Source organism: Berghia stephanieae, chromosome 1, assembly GCF_034508935.2.
Source record: "Berghia stephanieae isolate SIO BIC M18660-M18661 chromosome 1, UCSD_Bste_1.3, whole genome shotgun sequence".
Lineage (NCBI taxonomy): Eukaryota > Metazoa > Mollusca > Gastropoda > Nudibranchia > Aeolidiidae > Berghia > Berghia stephanieae.
The window spans coordinates 79990420-79995419 of record NC_088360.1 but is presented as its reverse complement, the minus strand read 5'-3'; the positions used below and the strand labels follow the sequence as shown (position 1 = coordinate 79995419).

The window sequence follows — 5000 nt, the reverse complement described above, 5'->3', positions numbered from 1 at the left end:
TTGCTTGAGTTGTTGTCATTTCCAGCCATTCACATATATCTTGTTCCCAGCATCTTGTTGGTCTACCTCTTCCTCTCATGCCGTCTACCCTTGTCTGCAGAATGTGCTTTTCTAAAGATTCGTGGCGAGTCGTATGGCCAAAATAGTTCAGTTTCAATTTCTTTACAGTTTGAAGAAGAATTGTTGATTTTATTCCGATCCTTCTCAGGACTTCTTTTTTTTGTTTGCTTTTTAGTACATGATATTCTGAGTATTTTTCTATAGCATGCCATTTCAAAAGCTGTGATCTTTGTGCTCTCTGCTTTGTTGATAGTCCACGCTTCGCATCCATATGTTGCTGTTGGGAAAACAACACTTTTGAGGATGTTGATTTTTGTTTGAATGAACTGCCCTTTCCAGATATCATTCATCTTTTCTAGCATTGATCTTGCCATTGCTAGTCTCCTCCTGATCTCTGGGGCCGATTTCCCGTTGTACTCAAACCTGGCTCCAAGATATTCAAAATTCTTTACTCTTTTTATTTCTTCTCCATTGATTTTTGTGATGGCATCTGTTTTGCACTTGTCAGTATTCATGATTTTGGTCAGCTTAAGGCCTTTGGTTGTTATTAGATTCTCTAGTCCCCCCGGTGTTGTGGACAGTAATGCAGTGTCGCCTGCGTACCTCAGATCTTTTATGGGTAGACCTTGCATTTTAGGTTCGTTGTAATTACTTCTCCTGACATCGTTTTCCACATCTCGCATTATACCTTCAGTGTAAATGCTGAACAAAGGGGGTGATAGAATACATCCCTGTATTACTCCTTTTGTAACATTGAACCATTCTGTTGTTCCGCTTTCTAGTTGTACCGCTGATTGTTGGTTCTCATAGAGGGATCTTATCAGGTTTCTAATTCTAGGATCAAAGTTCATATCCAGGAGAGTTTCCCATAGTTTCTCATGATTAACACAATCAAAAGCTTTCGAATAGTCTATAAAACAAGTGTGGAGGCCAGAATTTACTTCTCGATGCTTCTGAATAATTTGACGCAAATTGAATATGTGGCCTCTTGTCCCTCTGTTTTTTCTAAAACCTGCCTGGGTGTTACTGACTTCTTCCAGTTTACGTTCAATCCTTTTCATGATAATTTTTGAAGGATTTTGCTTGCATGACTGATGAGTGATATTGTTCGGTAGTTGGAGCATAGTTGTAAGTCTCCTTTCTTAGGCAATGGTATAAAAATTGCTCTCCTCCAATCTGAGGGCCAAATTTCTTTCTCCCAAATTTTCGTACAAATTCTTAGATATACTTCAACTCCTTCATCTTCGCTTGCTTTTATCATCTCAGCTTGAATGTTGTCACAACCTGGACTTTTCCCATCTTTAAGTGATTTAATAGCCCATTCTATTTCATTCTTGGTCATGCTACATCCTAATAAATTATTTCAATGTCATATTTGTGGGGTTGTTTTGGTTTTGTTTTGTTGTTTTTTTTGTTTTTTGTTTGTTTGTTTTTCGTTGTTGTTGGGTTTTTTCTTTTTTGAAATAGGATTGATTCAGATAGCATTGCAGACTAGTATAAAAGTTTAAACTCTTTCCCTATAAAGTTAAAGTCTCACAACTCTCAAACCCAAAGAGTTTCAGTTCAGTGAATAATATTTTTAAGGCATTTTACTAAATGTCAAGAAAGTTACTTATTAGATAAGACAAATTTATTTTTCACTGACGAAGCATAGCTCTTGGTGTCCAGTAACTTAAACCACCGCAATGTCCAAGTATAGGGTTCACAATATAAATCGTGAATATGTAAACAAACGCTAGCGGCTATGTGGTCTAGTGGTATGACACTCGCTTTCGGATCGGAAGGTCCTGGGTTCGAGCCTCGCTCGGCGCATAGTTGAGTCCTTGGAAAAGACTCTTTACTCACATTCTCTCACCGTACTCAGGTGTAAAATGAGTACCTGGCCGTTAACAGCGTTGTCTTTGTCCGAAAAATTGTAATATCGCCTAACAGGCGTCATGTCTCGTCCTACATGTTAAATGTTGCTGTTGACCAGGGACCGCTTGTAAAGCGCATTGAGCACGTTAAGTGGATATTGCGCTATATAAATGCTCAAATTTTTTTTTTTGTTTTTTTTTTAGCGAAGTTTAACAAAAGTCAACGCTTCGGGTGGTTTAATGGTGGTCAGAGTTCATAGGCCCTATGCTTCTTCGAAGAAAATACTGTCTCTGAGGATTTGTATTATGGCAATGTTAGAATCGTGTTGCCTCCCGCGGGTTCAAAACGTCACCGATCTTGTTTCCAACATAATGACAGCAGCTTCTAATGGTGCTCTCACTACTATGTTATGACGATTGATCAAGGATGCAAATCCGTACCGTCGCAAACTCCCCCGGAAGCCTCGTCCCAACGCATCGTTCCATCAGATGCTCTGCTGTTTCGGGCTCGTTACCAGAACGGGTACATTAATAGCGGCGCACATCCATTTGGAATTCGGATGTGAGAAACAGATGGACTGGAATTTTCCAAGTCGTTGGATTGAGAAATGAATTCCAATTGCTGGTCCCTCTGCGATCATCAGACCTCACACCACTAGATTTCTTAAGGGTTTATAGATCAGGTGTGATTATATCAAAAAGATCATTTTTATAAGTTTTCCGGAATATTTTTTTAACCAATAATTAAGCACATTAATCTATGTTTTCATTTCGCCTTTAAAATGAGATTTTGACATACTGTACAAATTGCGGAAGTACAAAATGGTGCATTAAATGGTCGAGAGGGGTTGTCAACACATGAGAGCCTAACAACATCTTTAAAACCTAGTTTCCTATTGAGACTTAAGGTCGTTAAAATGGTGACTCTTCATGATTTTAACTTTAAATTTAGACCAGACAAGATTTACGCAATTTTCCTATCCAATGGTGAAATTTGCATGAGCTTATTTAAAAGAACCCCAATTCCAACATGTAGCTCCAAGAAATCTGACACAAAAAAAATGCCACAAACAGCGCGATGAGACTGAGTACCTTACTGCAGAGAGATGTGTGTCACCAGTTTCATGATATTTAGGATAGAAAGATATTTCCAACCACAATCGGACTAATAATATTACAAAAGGTCCCCACAAAAGTATAGCTTTAAATTACTAAACAAGTCAGCTGAATTAATTAAATTATAACTTTATTTCAAAAATAAAAATATGTCAAAAATAAAATAAAACGGTTTGACAATAAAACGGACCTATTTGGTAACCCGTAAAGAAACTACAATACAAACAAACAACTCTTGTCATGTTGTTCTCTCATGTTTGTTCCTCTGTTCCTTATAACGAAGTTTGATTCGGCTTCTTGTGAAGGAGATGTGTAGAATAGGTACTTCTACATTATTAGTCAAACACCGACCCGGATAAAGCGTATATTGAGAACAACCGTACCGCTTCTCAAACGTTCTTCACAAACCAGACTAATCACTATCCTGTTGTATCTGGATAGTGAGTTGACCGAATACGTTTTAATGCACCAAATATTATCACACTCTTTTATGGAGATGTGATATAACGACACAAGCCTCTTTTTATTTGTCACTGAACAGGGCAATACAACTAGCCAGCATTGAATATTTCATAACACAATTTTTCTTTCTCTGTGTTCTACTTTATTGGGACTCGTACACATGGAACAGATCGACCTTTTCTGTTCTATGATTATAATGGTTACTATTTGATCGAACTGACTGCATAGATCGGCGTTCTCTATGCTGATTCTTTTTGGACTTGCATAGTATTAGTCCTACTTGCATAGTACATATCGGTGTTTTCTATTCTATGATTTCAAACGTCCGATTCACATAACACAGTAACCTGCGTTCTGCCTTGATATTATCCGGCCCTGAACATTACACACGCACAATCAACCCTGCATCGTGCGATCAAGAATAGCAATGTGCGAGTTGCGGACTGGCAAGGGTTTATATATCATGGGGAGTAATTTTCATTCGACGGCCGAGAGGGGTTGTCAACACAAGATAGCCTTACAACATCTTGAAATGCTAGTTTCCTATTGAGACTTAAGGTCGTTCTACTATAACGTGACAACGTGTACCCGTAAACATTTATGAACAGCTGAAACATGTTTATGGGGATTCACGTGTTAGTATTTGATCAATTCAAAGGTGCTTTACTGGAATTGATGTTGTTTCCACCAACATTATCGAGTTATAGTTGCTCACCGAACGGACACCGAACGAACGACTTACCGATCACGTGATCAGTTTTTTCTCGCGTCCTCTCGTCTAATCTCGTCACTCCGGAATAGAAAGAGGAGGCGGAGCTTATATGATATAACGCAATGAAAGTTCTGTCCGATGACGGGTGGGGGGATATCACCTCTCCAAAACTTACCTTATTATATGAGATCTTGAGATTCTTATCCAATCATCGATTGCTCGTTTGACAGTTCGCTTGTGAACAGTTAGGAGACCATCTCTTGATTTATGGGCAGGCGGCTTTGCGTAAAGGCGGTGAGTGTTGTATACATCAAAGAGTACCGCTGACCGATGGGTAAATAGTGGTTGTGTAACCCAAAAGCCCTGCCGACTCGACTGCAAGGTCTTGTATGTAATAGTTGCGTCACCATCTCAACGCTCAGGAATTAATTAGTGAGGACTCTCAGTATATATATATTAAAAAAAACAAACAACGCTGTTGAATCACACGAGATACATCAGTGTGCTCGTCGCATTGAGAATTGAAAAATGAGATATAAATCAAGAAAACCGACCGGAAAATAAAGAAACTATCATTAAATTTAAAAAAATTGAGCAATCTTTTTTTCAAAATCAATCTACTAGAAAAATTTTTTCTTTCTATACCTATTTTTGTGAAACAAAGATAAATGTTCTCCTTTTTGCAAGCTGATTCAACAATGTGGTTTTCAAATTTATCGTATACGTAATCATTTGGAAGCTCCCGAGAAAGGTATTTTTGTGTAATCTCTTTCACACACACGCGCGCGCACACA

At 38.3% G+C, this 5000-nt stretch overlaps 1 protein-coding gene across 2 annotated transcripts in view; it reads left to right on the top strand.

Moving 5' to 3' along the window:
• LOC144958438 (uncharacterized) overlaps nt 1-5000 on the top strand; it is a 14440-nt gene that overhangs the window by 1445 nt on the left and 7995 nt on the right. The gene's annotated exons all lie outside the window — the stretch shown is intronic.